General features: G+C 33.2%; 1 pseudogene; it reads left to right on the top strand.

The window, feature by feature from the left end:
- The first annotated feature begins 3,101 nt into the window (after positions 1–3,101).
- LOC140695375 (heat shock transcription factor, Y-linked-like) lies at positions 3,102–4,844 on the top strand (annotated as a pseudogene).
- The last annotated feature ends 16,601 nt before the right edge of the window (positions 4,845–21,445 follow it).

Here is a 21,445-nt window from a genome sequence, read left to right as displayed (position 1 = left end):
TTCATTGTAAGATTTTGACTTATGGTTAACTTGTTTTGTATTTATATTGACCCATACCATATCTGTTTATTATAACTGATAACAATACAAACTAAAACCCATTCTACAGAGAAGAGAAACAAGAAAAAACACACTGTATTGACCTGTTTCACTCTGTGAGCCTTAAAAATTTTGATGTCTTGTTTTACGTAATTTTATTTATTCTTTTGTAAGTCATTGTAACTATTGCCTTTATAATATTGCCATTGTCTTTTCTATAGCATCCTTCTTCTTTTTTATTTAGAGCAGAATTTTCATTATTTCTTTTTCTCTTGCTAAATTCTTTTAGTGTTTGCTTGTGTTGAATTTATTTATCTCTCCTTGTATTCTAAAAGATATCCTTGCTTGATAAATTATCTTAGAATACCATTTTCTTTCATTCAGGACTTTGAATATGTCTTGCCACTGACTTTTGCCTGCTGTATATGTGTAGGAAACGAGTTTACAAATATTATGTATATAATTGTATATATATGTAAAGAACACCTAGAAATGAAGTTAACAAATAAGGTGAAATCATACACATTAAAAAACAGAAAACATTCATGATGGAAATTAAAACTGATCCAAAGAAGTGAAAAGATCTCTTATGTTAATGATGTGAAACAATGTGGTTCAAACAAGCATACTACCCAAAGGAATCTACATTTAGTGTGATTCATTTCAAAATAGCCATGAAATATTTCCATTAAATAGAACAAATAATTTCAAAATTTATATGTAATCACAAAGATCATGAGTTGCAAATATAATCTTGAAAAAGTGTATTAAATCTAATGGTGTAAATTTCTCTGGTGTTAAACAGTCCAACAAAGCTTTAGTAATTAAGGCATTATATGGGCTCAAAAACAGACACCAATCAATAGAAGAGAATAGAGCAACCAGATAGAATCCCTCACACCTATGATCAATTAATCCATGGAAAAGGAAGCAAGAGTATAAAATGAAGAAAAGACATTCTCCTCAATAATTAGTGCTGGGGAGATTGAACATTGAAAAGATAGATTAGAATATTTCCTCACATTGTATACAATCCATGACAAAGAATAACATTTTATTTCTTTTGTTTACTAATATTTCTTGTACCTTTAGTTTATAGATCTATGTTTAGATCTTTTATTTCACTTACCAATTTATTCTTATATTATTATTTTTGGTATAAATTTACATAGAATTATTTTCCTAATTTCTCTTTCTGATAATGTGTTGTTACTATACAAAAATGCAACGGATATTTGTATATTGATTTTGTATTCTTTAAGTATACTAAGTTTGTTCATTATTTATTACAGTCACTGGAGGAGTCTATGGAGTTTCCTATCTCTGCATAATTATGTCATCTGTAAAAACTTTACTGCTTTTTTACAAGTTGGATGACTTTTATATTTTTTCTTGACTAGTTGTTCTGGCTAGGACTTCAAGTAGTGTAATTTAGGACTTGTGAAATTGAACTACTATTTCTTATTACTGGACCAGAGGAAAACCTTCCTGTATGTTAACATTGAACTTGATGTTAGTCATGGGTTTTTCATATATACCTTTTATTATGTTTAGTTACATTCTATCTAGAATGAATTTGTTAGGAATATTTTTATTAAAAAGTTATGGTCAGATCTGTCAATAATTTTCCTACAATTTTTGAGATTGTCATTTAATAATTCTTTGCTTTTTCAGGGATGGTATCCCATAGTTTCATTTGCATATGTTAAATAATAATTATGAATGAGGACTAAATTCAAATTAACTTTAGTTTATAATACGTATAGTATGCCATGAATTCAGGTTGCTTATACTTATAAAGAATGGAATTTACAGATACTGAAGGAAAAATTTACATTGTAGCTTGAGGGTACATTAATTTATTTAAAAATTTCATCACTCATTTTGAATTTGGCTTATATTTAGTGGAATTTATGTCTAAATAAATAATTTAATTTTTGCTAGAACTGGATTTACTATAGTTTACAGATAAAGAACATAGCTACTATTTACAGTTAGTGCAAAATACACTTGCCTTAAAATGCCATATTATACTAACAATACCAGTTGTCTCAGGACTGAGAAACATATTGCTTCCCAAATGCATTACATGTTTTTTCCACCCCAACCCACATATACTGTTATTGCTTTGTTTTTTGATTGTTTGTTTGCCCCTTAATGGAGGCACTGCTTATTGAGCACAGGATCTTGTGTGTAAGTGTATTTATGAACATCATTTTGGAACACTTAACAGAAGTCACAAGAGTATGGATTATAAAGATGACAAGAAATTTTATTGCATCTGGGGACTGATAACCCTCTGAGTGAAAGAATGGTAAAAAAAATTTGTAAATATGCAATAAGCTTTTCTCTTTTGTAATTTTAAAGTGGAATATTAAATTATATTTATTTTACTTATAACACTGATTTACAATTTAAAACAACAATTACCCACTTTGGGATATCTTAAATTTGATAGATTATTTTAATCTAATTTTGTTTCATAAATATTTACAATTTATTTATAAACATAACAAATATACTGATATTTAGTCTTCTCATGTTTTGAATATAGAGCTACTTATCATAAAGCACACAGATAAATACCTACTTCCACTTCCAAATAAAATTATGTTTCACTTTACTTACAAAAGATGATGAAAATTTATAACTTTTCTGTACAGGTTTTACAAAAATTTCACTTTAAATTCCAAAACTTTAAAATTATTTCATATATTTTGTGCATTATTTATACTCTGTTCACCAATCTGCTATAAATTTGTGTACAAAAGGATGGAGATTGGTTTTATTTCATAGTCCCCAAAATTAAATAATTTTAAAAGATATTGTGAGGATAATATTTGCAGATCGCACTATAAAAATAAGTATCCTATATGTTTCATTTTAACTGGATGAATGAGAAATAAACACTGGATGAATGTTCCACTTGAGTTGCTAGGAGACCAGTTGTTTTGTGATGTCACAGCTGCTCAGGTTGAGAAACATTGTGATGGCCTAGCAGTTTAACTGTGCAGGCCTGCCAAAGCAGCATTTGAAGCTGCAGTGCTCAAAATCATGCAGATTTGAAAAGTACTTGTAGAAAAAGTTATTTGAGATGGCACATGTTTCTTCAGAAATTCAAGATGTGTCTCGTAAAGTTGGACCAACTGGTTCAGGAAACTCCGGTAGATCTCTTTTGTGTGAACAAACATTTTCTGGGGACTTCAACTTGAGATCTATAATTGAAGAAAATGCTTTTCAGAATTTGTCTGAAGTATTTTTGATAAAAAGACCATGTTACACACATTGTGTCTCTGAATCAGATGAAGATAATTATATTCGTTCCCTGATATTTCCAAGAAAACTCTGGAAATTGGCTGGGAGTGACCAAATTAAATCCATCTTGTGGGATGATAATGGAGCTTCCATAGTGATTGATGAGGATATCTTTAAGAAGGAAGTTATAGAAAGAAAGGACCCTTTCAGAATATTTGAAACTGGAAGTATGAAAACTTTAGGTAGACAACTTAAACTTTATGGGTTTAGTAAAGTGCAGCAGAATTTTTAAAGCTCTGCTTGTCTGACTGACTTTCTGGCAGAAGAAATAGAAATCTCTGTTTTAAGCAAGGTATTAAATAATTTTAGTTACCGCTGGGTAACTTATGTATAAAATTTTATTATGTACATCAAATTTTGAATATTGTATAAAACTACTAAGGCTAAAATCCTTTATTTTTTCTAAAAAAAGGGCAGTGCCTTAAGTAGTCAAGATTATGAGATAGTTGCTTGTAACTATGAATCTTACCAGAAATCTAAATAAACTTTAAAAGCTGCTTTAAAAAAGTAGCATTCACCCTTATTTCAAATGCTAACTTCTTAAATTTGATGACTATAAAATTTAAAAGTGTATTTTCCAAATAAGGAATATCAAAATATCTTCAACATTGTTCATATTTTGATGATATTTTCTTTGCATAGTAAACGTGAACTTTGAGGTTTTATAGGTTAGGCTTACTGTAGTGTTGTATTTTGGTTTAAAATATTACTAAAATATTTCTACTTTTGTTGTAGCTGCAGTTCTATCGTAATCCAAATTTTAAACGTGGCTGTCCCCTGCTTTTAGTGAGAATGAAAAGAAGAGGTGGGATTAAAAATGACTCTCTGGTACCTTGATTGGCTGAAGATTTCAAAAAGAAGCACTTTAAAGAAGGGGGTAATGTGGAAAATCATAATTCTGATTTTTGGCTGACACTCATGGAGAAAGTGCATTTTTACCTTCTGCAGATTTAAACATGCCTCTAATAATAAAGCCCTCTACTAGCCACATAATTGGTGATACAAATATCCCGATCAGAGGTGATTTTTATCCTCCATCATCAATGTCAGTTACACCACCAGAACAAAGTGCAGTGTATCAACATGCTGTTTTAAATCAGTTGACCACTCTCCACGGGCACTCTCAAAGCAAATACACTGAAGCAAATGGCCGTGTTGTGAACTTCATTACAACTACAACTTCTAATTCTCAGTACAGCATCTTGTCTCCCATACAGAGCAATTATTTTGGACTGATGATGCAGCCTTCTACTTCTCCAAATAGGTATCACAACATATCTGCCAATGAAGGTCGTTTTTCTAAACTTCAACCAGGGAGCAACCAATGGTTTCCAGTGCCAGTGATAGCTGATACATTAGCTACATCTCTTTCAATGTGAAATCATCAGCCATCTTCAGTTTATGAACGTCATCCTAATTACAACTGATCTACCAGGGGACTACCAGATAATGCAGTAAAACAAAGATTAAAATTGATGTTGGCAAATGTTGACAAATATCTGCAAATTTCTCATTTGAACAATAAACATAGATTTATACCTTTAATTTATTTTTTAAAATAGTTTAAAGAGTAAAATGGGAAACTAAGTTACCATTTAAAGAAAAAAAGATATTTGATTCATATGATCATTTGATGGAACAATATGAGAGTAAATTTAAATAATTTCTTGTAAGGAAGAAGAGAAAATGGAGGAATTTGGGAAAAGACTACAACATGGATAGAAGGAAAAGTCCTAAGTGGTTTCTGGTTCATCCTGGAAAGTATCAAAAGTGTTAGGATAGTTTGGAACAGGAGATAAATGACGGAACCGGCCCAGGTATCATGCTCTCTATTATGTCATCCCTGGAATCATAAAGGTCACATGATGTAGTCTCAGAAGGCATATTCATCATGTGGTAGAATTTAAGAAGTAATTTTATATTTGTTATTTTTTGTGCTGTTCTGAAAGCATTCCAATTGGTGCTTTCATTTCCTGCCCTCAAGAGTCTTCACTATATTTTCTAGTCAATAATTAATGTTGCTTTAATGTACCATCCAAAGTCAAGCTTACATCCTCAGGTTGGCACTTAATGCCTTTCCAACTCTAAGCCTACAAACTCAACTTAGTTTTTTCATTTCTTTATAAATCTGGCATCTGACTTCCTTGGCATATCTTTATGTTTCAGTGTATCTGGATAAACATCCAGGCAAATGCTTGTAAGCTATGCTAGCTCTAAACTCAACACTTTATCTCCAGCTCATCTTTGGACTTTGGGTGTCCTCCTTTTACGTACTTACACTTTCCCGGTCTCAGCAGTAAATCCACTTCCTCGAAATGTTTTCTGTCTATCCCCCTTTCCTTGTCTAATTTTGATACCAGCACAGTAAGCACAGTAAAAGCCACAGGATGCATTTTAGTATTTAGTGAATGAAAAATACATGTTGACTTTAAGCAAAATCTACATTTCTGAAACAACAAATCTCTTATGGTTTTCAAACTATTTCGTTATGGTCTTTACTCTTCACCACAAACTAGCTCTCTTCATAGCCCAAGGTCTAGTCACTCAAGACACGAAGTGGAGGTAGGTACAGGAGACAAATTATTATTTTCTCCTTAATTCATTCCTACAGACGCCTAAAGCATTCTCTTTACATTTGCTGTATTTTTTCCTATCTCTTCATCACCCAGCCACCCCAAAATAGCAGATTCTCTTCCCCATTCTAATAACTATACTGTTTTCTAATTAATTTACTTCTTAGAATCAGAGCATTGTCCAGAAGAGACAGTGCCATTGCAAACATTTGATGTATGTTTATACACTCCACATAACTTGTGCCCTTTCTAACCTTCACACAGGTAGTATCTAAGAGGGACTAGAACCTTGGTTGGGGGTTGTCATATTTAGTAACCAAATTGCAATCAAATTTGTGTGAACTAGAAGGAGGTGAGGGTATTGGAGTTGAAAATTTTTCCAACTGCAAGAATACCAAATTTCTGCAGATATTATGAAATATTAATTATTTATGGAAGACTTTGACATTTTCCAATTAATTTAAAATGAAACGTGAAGCATTATCAGAATGTGAAATGCCCTGAAATGCTGGAAAAATTGTAGACAAGGTCAGGGAGCCTAAGGCTTCTGCTCATAATCATGCAGCCAGTGTCAGCTGATAAGTCTGGAATGGCAACATAAAGTCCTGAAAATTTGTCACTATTTGTGAAGAAAGCTTTTGATAATCTGGAGAAAGGGCAAATGGGCCAGGGTAAGCTCTTGCAACATCCCACCAATATGACCTTAACCAAGAGAAGAAAAGAGCCCACTTGCAGCAGGAGATCTTTGTCTGGACAGCAGTGGTTTTTCCTACAACAGAAACATCAAGCTTTTAAGATTGTTAGCTCAACTCTAATGGTGGCTCTGTTGTTGCTTATATTAGCAGACTGGGGTTCAGATGAGCTGGTTCAGCAGCTAGTTTCCAGCTCTCTTATCACACAGTGGGTCTTACCAAGATCATCTAACAAGGTTCTATACTGATAAGTAAAAAGCTCCAGTTTACTTTCAATATTAGAAATCTTAAAGAAGAATATTGTTTGTCCATCTGTTGATTTCTACCTGGGAAAAGCTAGACTATTGGCAAAAGTACAAAAGTTGGCTGGTGTTTGAAAACTATTCTCTTAGCCCTGCCCACTGAATTCTTCCCACTATCTACTACAAATATATCTACCACTGTGTGTGTGTGTAAAGATGGATTGTTAAGCATTAACTAAGTTTGTCTTAGTTGAGTCATCAGTGAATTATTCCTCTGCATCTGGCAGAATCTCTGTGAATTAAGAGTTTCATTGAGCCACCAGATTTTCTTCCGATCAGGGAGAGCTAGATTACATTTCTCCCATTATCCTTATTGTTAACTCTTCATTGAATCCCGAGCTGATGCTAGGGCAAGCCACTGAACCCTTGAATTGGACTGAGGCATATGCATTCTCCAGTCCCCAGAGCCCAGCACAGGCCTGTGTCTCCTTTTTAATTTATGCTTATGTCTAATTTTCTTTTTTTTTATTCTCATTGTTGACACATCTTATTTTGGCTTTGAAAACCCATTGACTTATTTATAGAGAGTGAACCACTGACTTAATCCCATTCACCTAGAAATTGCAATAATCTTTCTTTCCTTGGACTACCTGGAATAAAGTGAGCGTAGTCAACATTTTGAAAGCAGTCCTCAGTGCTAATAATTCAGAGACATTACAGATATTAGCCCAGCACTTGAGCAAGAATATTTGTTGTGGATCTCAGGGATTATCCTCACATCTCCTAATGCAACCATGAGAAAACACCACATTGTTATCCAAAATCAAGTCTTGGTCAGTATTGCATTCACATTGCAAAACGGTTAAGAATTGTAGGAGTTCTGAGATTTTGCCATGCTGAGATTTTTAGCAACCTAGCATGTTCCTTTATACCCGAAGCTGTCATGGAGAATAGACCATTGGTCAGAGACAGTGAACTTTACCACTCACAGCAAGAGCAGCCAGTTTTAAATTTGTATCCATTTCCTAATCTCAGATGAATACACAGAGTGAAATTTTAATGCCTACAGAAGCAGTGGGCTGTTAACATGAAGAAACTTTAAGGCATGGTAAAACACTAATTATGATAGTATCTTTATGTATAATTTATTAGAATCACTTATTTATTAGTATCTTTACCTAGGATAAGCATATCACCACTCAAGTTTACTTGCAGCAGAAACAATCATGAGAAATGACGTGAAAAAAATGACCATTCACCTTGTATTTTTCCTTCCGCTTCTATTGAAATATAATTGGCGTAGAACTTTGTGTAAGTTTAGGTGCACAGGATAGTGATTTGATTTACAAATATCATGTAATAAATATCAAAGCAACTTTAGTGAGAATTCATTATCTCATTTCGATACAATATTAAAGAAATAAAATTTTTTTGGTTGTACGTTCATATATAACATAAATCAGTATTAATTGTAATTTTCATGTTACTATGGGGCATCCCTAGAACACGTTTATTTTACAGCTGGCAGTTTGTTGCTTTTGAGTGCATTTATCAAATTCCTCTTTCCAAACCCCTGCCTCTCTTAACTACAAATCTTTTTTTCTATAATTATGTTTGTTTGTTTTTGAAGTGTACTTTAATGTATAAACTGTGTTAGTTTTTCTTACACAACATTCTGTTTGCGATTTTTAGTACATTTCAAACTGATCACCAGAATATATCTAGATATGATATGTTGCCATTTAAAGTTATTTCATAGTTATTTACTTTTCCCCATACAGCACGTTTCTTGTCCCTGACTCATTTAATTTGCAACTGGAAAATTTTCTCTCTTAAATTTCGACAAATATTTCTTTTTATTCACCCCATTTCCCTCCTTCTTGTGAACAACCTGTTTCTTTATATATCTATATCTAATTTTCTATTGTGCTATGTTCATTCTTTTAAATTCCAAATATAAGTAAAATCATACAGCATTTGTCATTCTCTTTCTGAATTATTTCACTTATAATATTACCATCTTGGTCTACCCATTTTTTGCAAATGACAAGAAATTTTTCTTTTTATAGCTGAGTAATAAACATTGAATTTTTATGTGTGTGTGTACATATATATATATTAATACAGATAAATCTATAAAATATAAAGAAAAATGGGTAGATATATATATACTATAAACACACATTTTTCTTATCCATCATCTATTGATGACCTATTAATTTGCTTCTATATCCTGTCTATTGTAAATAATGCTGCAGTAAATATAGGTTTAAATTTATCTTTTCTAGTTAGTGTTTTTATATTCTTTGAATAAGTATCCATTTATGGAAATACTGGATTATAATTCCTTTATAATTTTTAGTTAAAACTGCATACTGTTTTCTACTGTGGTAGCACAAATTTACATTCCCTCAAGCAGTGCATCAGGGTTCTTTTCCTTACATCCTCACCAACACTTATATTTGTTATCTTTGATAATAGTCATTCTGACAGGACTGACATAAAATCTCATTGTGTTTTGGACTTGCATTTTTCTGATGGTTAGTGATGACGGGTTTCATATGTCTGTTGGTTACCTTTCCCCCGCTGTATATTCATTTTTTGTAATGCGCTAAATGACCATAACTGATTTCATTTTTAGTCATTCTTTGTGTTCCATTATTCTGTTTGTTCTGTGCCACTACCATATAATTTTTATTACTTTACTTTTGTATTATAGTTTTAAATCAGGAAATTGATACATCCCCTTTTTCTTTGACAAATATGTTTGCATTTTTTGTTTGATTTCTTTCCTTTTCCTTTTTTTTTAGTGATTTCAACACTTCTGTATTTACATGTAAATTTAAGTATTATTTATTTTACATTCCAAAAATGCCCTTGGATTTTGATAGGCATTGAATTTAATTAGTGTATTTTCTTGGGTAATACTGTCATTTAAATAATATTTTTTTCCTCATCAATGAACACAGTATACCCTTTCATCTGTTTGCATTATCTTCAATTTCTCTTATAAATATTTCATAGTTTTCTGGGTACAGTTCTTTTACCTCCATGGTTGGATATATTTCTTGTTTTTTTTTGTAATGCAACTGTAAATGAGACAGTTCCCTCAGTTTCTCTATATGTTAGCTTGTTGTTATTGTGCAGAAATGCAAGATTTCTGTATGTTAATTTTACATTCTGAAATTTTATCAAATGCATTGATAAGCCCTAGTAGTTTTTAGGTGCCATTATTAGGATTTCTGTTAAAAGTATGTCATCTGCAAACAGATTCTTTTGCTCTTATTCTTAATTAGCTATATTATATTTACATTTATTTTGGATAGCTATGGCTAGAATTTCCAATACTATACTGAATAAAATTGGTTAGAGAGAGCATTCTTGTCTTCTTCCTGCTCTTACAGGAGATGCTTTCAGCTTTTAATCAGTGAGTGTCATGTTAGCTGAGTTCTTGTCATACATGACCTTAACTGTGTTGAGGTATGTTTCCTCATGCCCAGTTTGAGGAGAAATATAATCATAAATAGTTACTGAAATGTCAAAACATTTTATGAGTCTATTGATGTGACTATATAATTTTTATTCTTCAATTTGTTAGTGTGATATATCATATTGATTACTTTGTAGGTAATGAATCACTTTTGCATCCCTGGAATAAAATGGATTTAATCATAATGTATAATCCTTTTAATGTATTTTTTGCGTTGCTAACATTTTAGTGATGATTTTTGCATCTATGCTTATCAGTAGTATTTAACCTGTAATTTTTTGAGGTATTTGTTCCAGTTTTAGTAATAGTGTGATACAGAAAGGTGGGGTAGGAAGCCTTCCTTCTGCAAATTTTTGGAATTCTCTGAGAAGTATAGATAATAGTTATTCTGTAAATGATTTGCAGAAATCACCTGTGAATCTGTCTAGGGCTGGAATTTTGTTTCTTGGGAGATTTTGTTTATTACTTATTCAATTTCATTAGTGACATTCTGTTCATATTTTCTATTTCTCATTCTATCCTGGAGATTATGTCTTTCTAAGAAATTGGGCATTTCTTCTAGGGTTTCCATTTTATGACATATAATTTGTTGTATCTTCTTATGATGCTTCATATTCCTTTGATATAAGCTGTAACTTCTCACTTATTGCTGAGCTTATTAATCTGTACTCTTTTTTTACTCATGAGTCTGGTTAAAGTTTATCAGATTTATTTATCTTTCAAAAGCCATTATTTAGTGTGATCGAATGTTTCTATTTTTAATCATTATTTTATTTATATATGTTCTCACCTATCAGCTGTCTTTCTTTCTACTAACAAGTTTGTTTATTGTTTTGCTACATCTTTTGTTTGTAAGATTATGTTATAACAGTGAGATATTTCTTATTTGTATAAGTGGGATTATTTTGCTATAAGCATCCCTTTTAATATTGATTTTGCTCTACCCCATGGACTATGTTTTTGTTGTCATTTTTCTTTATATATGTTTCCTTTGAATTTATACCAATCCACTGTTTGTTTAATATTGTATGATTTATCCTCCACATTTACTATTTTTCTTAGTTTTTTCTTTTAGTAAATTTCTATTATCACAGAATCCATATGTTTCTTCAAAAAATAAGGAGAAAAATAATAAAATTTATACAAAAATTGGAAAGAGCCAAATTTTCTAAAATTATCTTGGAAAAATGAACAAAGCTGTGGGTATTATACTCACTGACTTTAGAACATACTACAAAGATACTGTAATCAAAACATCAAAATTTATCACTAAAAGAGACACATAGATAAATGCAACAAAATAAAGAGTCCAAAAATAAACCCACACAAATATGTTCAATTAGTCTACAATGAAGGAGGAAAGAGTATACAAAGGAAAAAGGTAGTCTCTTCAACAAGTAGTTCTGGGAAAACAGAACAGTACATGTAAAAGGAAGATGTATGAGCACTTCCTTCTATAGAACACAAAATATGATAAAAATGGATTAATTTCCTAAATGTAAAACCTGATAAAAGACAATTTCTGATCAAGAACATAAGGAGAACAGTCTTTCAGGTAAATGATAGCAATATGTATATTTGATCTCTCTCCAAATAAAAAAAGTAAAATTAGCAATAATACTTTTATCTTTACTGAGGAAAAATTAGATGTACTATATGATACAGGGATTCTACTTCTTCTATAAGTGTGAAGTGCAAAGCCTTTTGCAGAGCAAAGAAAACCTTCTACAAGACTTATGACAACACACAGAATAGAAGGAAAAATTTTGGACAGTAAGACGAACAAGTTATTAATATCCATAATATATATGTAGCAAATTAGACTCAATATTTTAAAACACAGGCCCCAACTTAAAAACATTTGAAGGATCTTCATGGAAAGTTTTCAAAAATAGACATGTGGATGATTTTCATTCACATAAATAGAAACATAACTTTGCTATTCTTTAGGAAATCATAAATCAAAACCAGAATGAATTATAATCTCACAGCAACCAAAATGGCTATTAAAAAGGTTTCAAGTGACAACCATTAATAAGAATGTCGATAAAAGGGAACCCAGGTACACTGTTGGTGGAAATATAAGTTGATTCATCCACTAGTATAAAAGTGTAAACAGTGCACAGAAAACTAGAAATAGAAGCATTATATGTTGAAGCAATTCCAGCTTTTGATATAAATCTGTAAAAACATGAAAACATTAACTTTAAAGGATATATTACCCCCAATGTTCTTAACATCATCATTTATAATAGCCAAGGATTGATGCACAACTCAACTGCCCATTAACAGATGGTTGGCTGAAGTACATGTGAGATATAGATAACATAATAAATTCTTAGTCATTGCCATAACAAAAAATAAAATTCTTCCATTTGGAACAATGTGACTGGATCCAGAGTGTGTTGTATATATGAAAATAAGTCAAAAAGAGATAAACACTCTTAATTATCACTTCCATGAGGTAACTAAAGATAAGAGAAGTAATCATAAATAAACAGGAACAGAATCACATATATATGTGTAGTGTACCAAGTAGTGGTTACCTATGGGGACAGTCAAGAAGGATGAGGAAGACAGAAATATGCAAGCTACTAGTTATAAATTAGAGAAGCAACCAGACTATATTTACAGCACAGAGAAATAATTTAATAATTTAAATTATTTTAAAGAGATTATAGGCATATATTATAGTAAAATGTGCATCTATGTGGGAATAAATTTGAAGAAATGAACCCAGGAAAATCAAAATAGTTTGTAGTACTATGACTTTAAGGGTGGTGATTTGTTCAATTTCTTTATTGTTCTTATAATGTCCTTATTAGAATTTAAGCTTTTAAATGAAAAAGTATATATATTTAAAAAAGTAACATAAGTTTAAACTATTTCTGTCTCTCCCCTTAAATCTACAGTCAGTAAAACGTTCACATCTCAACAAAAATAACTACAACACAAAACAATACTCCAGAACAGATATGTACAGCTGAAGTTTGGTGCACTGAAACAAATAAAGGAGGCTCAACTGAGGGAAGAGCAGATTTGGTGCCTGCAACCAAGCCCCACTGACTAGGGCACCTGAGCCCAAAGGCTCAGAGAACCCAATAGAAACAGGGTCTCAGTGGTTGACACAGCTTCAGCCTCCAACTGCACCAATATTCATGGTCACAAGTAACTAGGAGGGAGCCACAATGGAGACAGAAATTCCATCCTTCAGACACTCAAACATTCATGACACTGTCCCTACTCCCCATTCACAATGGTGGAGACAAGTTACCTTGCAAAACTGGACATGGAAAAAGCACTTGCCTGATTCCAACTACCCACCTGTCTTTACACATTTCCTCAATGTGTACACTGTGTCTCAAGGGATATCAGATAAAAGGAAGGGTTCACTATACCAGTGAGAACAGTGGCATTATCTACCAGAGAAGTCTAAGAAGTGACAATGAAAGCACATCTTTTATCCAGACAGTAGCGACTGGAAAGTGCCATTTTGAAATATTATCAGAGGTAGCTCAATTAAGTAAAATGAAATATTGTGCAATTTTGCAAACTATCAGAAAAAAAAGCAAGGTCTCCAACTCCCAATCTGTTATTTAGTGTCATCAGAGCAATAATTTACCAAGACCATGACCAATCACAATAAAATTATAGGGCACACACACACAAAGTTACACAGGAACAGACACCGAAACAGACACAGACACACACAAACACGCACATGCTTACACACACACAATGTCAACCCTGCAGCAAACAAACTTCAAGTCACGGTATATTGCCATATAACTAATACAGTACCCAAATAGTTGTCATACAGAAACTCAATACAAAAAACAAAAATCAGATAGCACTTTAGTGAGCTTAGTAATAAATTAAATGCTGATAAGGAATACATTACCAAAGAGACTGAAACTATAAAATAACCAAACATTATTGGAGGACCAGATGAACTAGACCAGATGAACTAGTAAATGAGATGAAGAATGCAAAAGAAAGCATTGGAAGCAGACTGCCTTTGTGGAAGAGAGTTTAGAAAACTCACCAATAAAAAACTAGAAACAATAGAAGGGGGCAGAGATACAGGATATTAAAAAGTGAGGAAATTCAACAATAGCCATCAGACTTTTTCAGGAAGTGCACTTTAGAGTGAAATCCTGGAGGGAGAAGAAAGTTAGAAGGTAGCTGCTGGTTTATTTAAAGAAGTAATAGTTGATAACTTCCCGAACTTGTGTAAGGAACTGATATATGAGTCCTTGAGCCAACAAAAACACCAATAACTTTAAGGCAAAGAGACCTCCTTCAAGATACGTCATATGCAAATTGGCTTATCATTGACAGAGTAAAATTTTAAAGGCAGCCAAAATATGTTATGATAATCTACAAAGGATCACCCATTAGGCTTTCAGCAGAATTCTCAGCAGAAAACATAGGCCAAGGGTAAATTTAATGGCATTTTCAAACTACTGAAATAAGAAATCTCTCACACAAGAATACTCAAACTAGCACAGTTATCACTTAGATATAAGGTGAAAATAAAGACTTTACCAGACAAGCAAAACCTGAATAAGATGAAAAAAAACCAAACTGATACACCTTACACGGGGTGCAGAAAAGAGCTCTTCTAAGAAAAATAAAATGGCAAAAATATGCAAAACATTGAACAAAATGCTAAGCAGAGACCACGAGAAATTTGCAACTGTTTCTTTGGGTATGTTTTTAAATTCTACTATAATATATGGATTAAAGAGAGAAAAATAGGAAATCAGGGGGAATAAATATAGTTATATCCATCTGGTAACATATTCAGAAGGATAAAAGAAATAAATTGAGACAGTAATCATAAAAGATAAAGAGTAAAATAAATCAATAATAAAGGAAGCTTCTATCAGAGGAAAAAGGGCTAAATTTTGCATGAGATGTTTTATTTTTATTTGAAGTACAGTAGACGTACTATGTTGATTAATTTCAGATGTACAGCATAGTGATTCCAACCACTTTCTGGAGTAAATTGCATTATAAATTATTACAATTCTTTTAACATTCAATTATTATAATTTATTGTGTATAATTCCCTGATCTAAAGAGATTATCCTTGTTGCTTCTTTCCTTTATGTATACAACATTATATCTCTCAATATCATACCATAAAATTGTCCTTCCCTTCCATTTTTGCTTCACTCTTGTCTATCAAATCTATCTCTCTACCATGTCTCTATCAATCAGTCAATCAGTCTGTCTGTCTATCTATCTATCTATCCATCTATGTATCTCTCTATCATGTATCTATGTATCTATCCTTCTATTTATCTGTAATCTATCAATAGATAGCTATAGATAGATATACATAGATATTTGTTATTCTTTAGATTCCAAATATAAACTCTATTATATACTTTTGTCTTTGTCTAAGTTACTTCACTAAGCACAATATATACTAGGTCCTTTAATGATGCTGAAATAGCAATGTGTTATACATTTTCATGGCTGAGTATTATTCCATTGCATATTTATAAAAACATCATATCTTCTTAAGTCCATAGTCTACTGTGGACTCTTGGATTGCTTCCCTGTCTTGCATATTATAAACAGTGCTGTTGTGTACGTTGGTTCTTCTCAATTTAGGGTTTTGTCCCCAGATTTTTCCTAGGAGAGATTTTAATGTATCATATGGTAGTTCTGTTTTAGGTTTTAAAGAATTCTGAATACTGTTTTCCATAGAAATTGTACCAATTTGCATTCCTTCCAAGAGTATACAAGAGATTTCTTACATCCACATCATCTCCAACACTTTCTATTTGTAGACTTTTGATAATAGCCGTTTGACCAGTGTGAAGTGATACCTCATTGTGGTTTCGATTTGCAATTACCTAATAATTAGTAATGTTGTGCATTTTTATCACTTGCCTGTTACTCATCTGTATGTTTTCTAATATTAACTGTTAGTCTGCTCTTGTTTTTGATTGGGTTTTTGCCTTTCACATTGAGTTGTGTAACCTAAATCCATGTGGCATCTATTAACCTACATCTATTAACCCCTGGTCACTTGCATTGTTTGCAAATATGTTCTCCAATTACACAGGCAGCGTTTTCATTTCATTGATTGTGTCCTTAGCTGTGCAGAAGTATTCAAGTTTGTTTCAGTCCCACTTGCTTATTTTTGCTTTTATTTCTTTTGCCTTAGGAGACTGATATAAGAAAATATTCCTATGATATATATCCAATAAGGTATCACCTATATCCCCTTCTAGAAGTGTTATAGTATCAGATCTTACATTTAGGTCCTTAATACACTTGGAGTTTATTTTTGTATATGTCAGGGAATGCTCTAATTTCACTGCTTTACATGTAGATATCCTGCTTTTCCAATACCACCCATTGACGACACTGTCTTTTTCCATTGTGTACTTTTCCTTCTTTTATCATAGATACATTTCTCATAGGTGTGTGGAATTATTTCTAGGCTCTGTGTTTTTATTGATTATATCTCTGTACCAATGCCATGCTCTTTTTATTACTGTAGGTTTGTAGTACAGTAAGGTATCTTGGAGGATTATACACCCAGATTTGTTTTTCCACAAGATAATTTTGTCAATTTTTAATGGTTTCATGTAAAACTTAGAGTTATTTTTTTCTGCTTCTTCAGAAAATTCTACAGCTTCGTAGAAGGAATTCCACTAAATCTGTAGGTTTCTTTGTGTAGTATGACTATGTTAACAATACGAACTCTTTCAATCCAAGAGCACAAGACATCTTTCCATTTCTTTGAATCATTTTTAATTTCTTTGTCAATGTTTTTTAATTTTCAGTGTGTAGATCTTTCACAAAAGTGGTTACATCTTTTCCAAGATATTCGAGGGGATGTGATTATAAATAGTATTGCTTTCAACGTCCATTTATGGTATCCCATGATTAATGTTTAGAAATGCAAGAGACTTCTTTACATTAATCTTGTACCCTGCTCCTTTGCTGAAATAACTTATTATTCATAATAGTCCGTTTGGAGCCCTTAGGACTCTATGTAGAATGTTATGTCATCAGTACTGGTGACAATTTTTCCTCTTTCTTTCCATTTAGCAGTTCTTTTACTTCTTTTTCTTTCCTTTTCTATTCTTTTATTACTATGGAGCAGAAGTGATGAGAGTAGGAATCCTTGTCTTTTTCCCGAATTTACCTAGAAGGCTTTCAGCTTTTCCCTCTGAGTAATATAAATTGTTTTTAAGGGCCCTTAGTATGCTGAGAGATCTTCCCATTATACTCACTTTCATGAGAGTTCTGGTCATGAATGTATGTTGAGTTTTGTCAAATCCTTTTTTTTGTGTATTTACATGGTCTTGTGAATTTGTCCTTCCTTTATTAGATATGTGTCATGCTGATTGACTTGTGTATGTTGAACCATCCTTGTGTCTCTGGAAGGAATCCAACTGATCATCGTGTATAATCCTTTCTATGTATTGCTGGATTAATTTGTTGATGTTCTGTTGAGGATTTTTGAATGTATATTCATCAGGGATATTGGCTTTTCATTTTCATTTTTTTTTCTTTTGGTAGAGTCTTTGGTTATGTTATCAGGGTAATGGTGGCCTTATAGAATAACTTTGGGAATTTTCCTTCCTCCTTCATTTTTTGAAGTAGTTGGGGGGAAAGCGGAATTAGTGAATGCATCCAGACATTTTATTCAAGGGTGTTTTTAAAATTATACATTATATTTAACTTATAGTGATTGCTCTTTTCAAGTTCTCTGTTTTCTCTTTATTCAGTGTTGGTAGGCTGCACATATCTAGAAATGTGTCCATTTCTTTAAGGTCGTCCTGTTGGTTGTCACATTATGGCTCATAGTGCTTACATAATCTTTTTTTTTGGATTTCAGTTATATCAAATGTTATTTTTACTGTTTCATTTCCTATTTTGATTGGGTCCAATCTGTGTATTTCTTGATAAGCCTGGATAAATGCTTACCACTTTGTTAATATTTTTAAGAAAAAAAAGCTCATGATTTTAGGAGTTTTAACTTATTTTTGATTTTTATTTCAATGTTTTCTACCTAATCATTAAAGTGTTCTCATTCTACTGCCTTTGGTATTTGTTTGTTCTTATTTCTAGTTATTTTTGGTGGGATGCTTGGTCCTTTGTGTGAGGTTTTTCTTATTACTTGTAGAAGGTCTTAATCGTTGTAAACTTCCCTCTTAGATTTGTCTTTGCTGCATCCCATACATTTAATGAAGCTGTGTTTTCATTGAAATTTGTCTCTAGTTATGTTTTTGTTGTCTCTTTGATTTCATCATTGACCATGTTTTATTCTATTTTTTTAAAGGATGTGGTTTAATCTCATGTTTGTGCTTTTCCTGTTTTTCTTTCTAGAGGTGATGCATTGTTTCATACTTATGTATATGGAAAAATACTTGCTGTAATCTATATTTGCTTAAAGTTCCTGAGGCACTTTTCATGACATAATTTGTGGTTATTTCCCTTGATAACATCCTGTGCACACTTGAAAAGTTTATGTGTTCTGATTTTCTGATGCAGTATCCAATAACACAGTTAGGTTCAAATGATCTAATATACTAATAAGACCTCTGTTTCCTTACAGATAATCTTTCTGGATGATCTGGCTATCAGAATAGTGAGGTGTTAAATTCACCTACAATTTTTCTTTTGTAATCAATTAATTCATTCATGTCTACTAATATTTATTTATATATTAAGGATCTATGGTGTTGGGTCCATATATAATTAAATGAGTGTAATACCCTATTTTAATATTGATCTCTTTTTCATTATATAATCTAATATATATCTTTCATTGTGGCCCTTATTTTGAAATGTATTTTGTTTGAGTTCAGCATTGCAATCTGCACTTTCTTGTCATTTCCATGAAATATCTCTTCCATCTATTTCAAGACTGTGTTTATCTTCCACCGTAAAGTGAGACTATTTGGGGGAGGAGGCCAAGATGGTGGAGTAGAAGGATGCTCGTTACTCACCCTTTCCCACAAATGCACCAAGTCTCACATCCACAGACCCACTCATCTAACCAGAGTACCTGCAGAACTCTGGCAGAACATTGTCCTCTTCAATAGGTAAAGATGCAGAAAATCTGGTAGGAGAAAAGGAAGAAAGAAAGAACAAAAGCCAAAACAGAGTGGGACAGTTCCCACAGGGAGAGAGCTGTAAAGAAGGACTGGCACTCATTCACTGGGTCTCCCCTCTCCAACTGAGAGTTTGGCAGGATAGAGGGTGAGCCTCCAGGGCTTGGATCTGTACAGAGTATGATTTGACTGACAGAACTAAGTTAAACAGGCACAGACACCCAGTGCAAAATGCAGCTGAGAAGCTGGGGGCAGTGCCATGCTGCATGAACTGGGTTGTAGATGGGGATGTCTGCACTGAGACAGTCCAGGGGAATGGAGGGGGCTGTGTGCCATTGTTGTGGGTGTACAGGGCAGAACAACCTGGGCCCTCCATAAAACAACAGGGCAGATGTGCCCTGTTGGGGAAAGGGTGCATACCCATATCTGAAAATCCATAAAATTTCTAGGTGAAGAGACCTGGGGCTCAGACACAGCCACCATACCCTCAGGTGCTTTGCACCCAGGCAGCAGTGGGGGCAAAATCTGCATCTACGTCTAAGGACTTAGCAGATTTAAGGGCCAGATGGAAACTTCTCAACATCCTGAGGCAGATAGGATACTTTTCTCCTGGTTCCTCAGAGAACTTGCTTCACCAAGACAAAAAAGGAGTTGGATTTTGGGCCAGACCAGGGACAGGGCTGTTCCTCAGTCTTCCCTGAGCCCACTTCTGGTGTGCAAACCTGAGTTGAACCTACAGTGGCACAGAGCAGCGGAGAGACTGGCACACAAATGGGGCATGTGGCCCCCCACTTTTTGGGCTGGAATGCAGCCCCAGACCATGTTGCTTGGAGTGGGAGTGATGCCCAATCCTGCCGGTCAGTCTGCAACAGCTGATTGCAGCATCAGGCAGGGCAGTGACCAGCCAGAGCACAGTAAAGTGAGCTGCTCCAGATGCACTGTTGGGATTAGGACCACTCAGCTTGCCGACAGCCACTGGAAGCAGCACAGTTGAGGGCTCCAATGGAGGGCCTCAGAAAACGTGAAGATGAGCTTCCAAACCAGGATGAATACACAAAGAGTTCACATTAAATGTACACAGTCTGCAGGAGGACACAGACGGCCCCATTGTTTTAATCTGTTTTTACATGTTCCATTTTCTATTACCCTCTTAATTTTTACTTCTTAGGCAATTATATATACCCCCATTTTTATCAGTTTGAAATATTTCAAAAATATTTTTATTATTATTATTTTTCAAATCTCTGCTTCAACTTGCTCTTCTCTTATGCATTATACAATGTCTTCAAACATTTACTTCCCCTTTCTTTAAAATTCTTTGTCTCTCTCTCTCTTTTTTCTCTTTTCTAAGTTGTATTACTACATAGACATTAGGTAGATAAACACCTTTAGGACCACAGTAGATAAATGATATTCCAAAACCACAGTGCCATAGATGAAGTAGCAAGATGAATAAGCAGAGAAACCATTCCCAATTAAAAGAACAAGAGAAATCCCCTGAAAGAAAGATCAGTGAAATAGGAATCAATAGCCTACTAGAACAAGATTTCAAAAAAGGAGTGATCAAATTACTGAAGGAAATAAAAGATAGTGTTTAGAGATATAAAATATGTTTAAAATGAAATGGAAGCTATAAAGAAGATCTGAGTAGAATAGGTAAACTCATTGACTGAGATGAGTAATGATTTAAATGTGTCGCAATGCTGACTAGATAACGCAGAAGAATGAATTAGTGACTTAGATGACAGGACAATAGAAAGAACCCAATAAGAATATCTATAAGAGAAACAATGAGAAACAAATGAAAAAAGCATAAGTGACCTATGGGATAATAGAAAGCATGCCAATCTTGGCATAATAGAATTTCCAGAAGGGGAGGAAAGATCAAAGCGGATTGGAAAGTTGTTTGAAGAAATCATGACTGAGAAATTCCCAAACTTAAAAAAGGAATCAGATATCCAAGTACAGGAAGCTCAGAGTGTCCCAAACAGGAAGAACCCAAATG

Source organism: Vicugna pacos, unplaced genomic scaffold (genome assembly GCF_048564905.1).
Source record: "Vicugna pacos unplaced genomic scaffold, VicPac4 scaffold_200, whole genome shotgun sequence".
Taxonomy (NCBI): Eukaryota; Metazoa; Chordata; class Mammalia; order Artiodactyla; family Camelidae; genus Vicugna; species Vicugna pacos.
The sequence above is the reverse complement of the archived record's forward strand: the minus strand, read 5'-3'. Positions and strand labels throughout refer to the sequence as shown.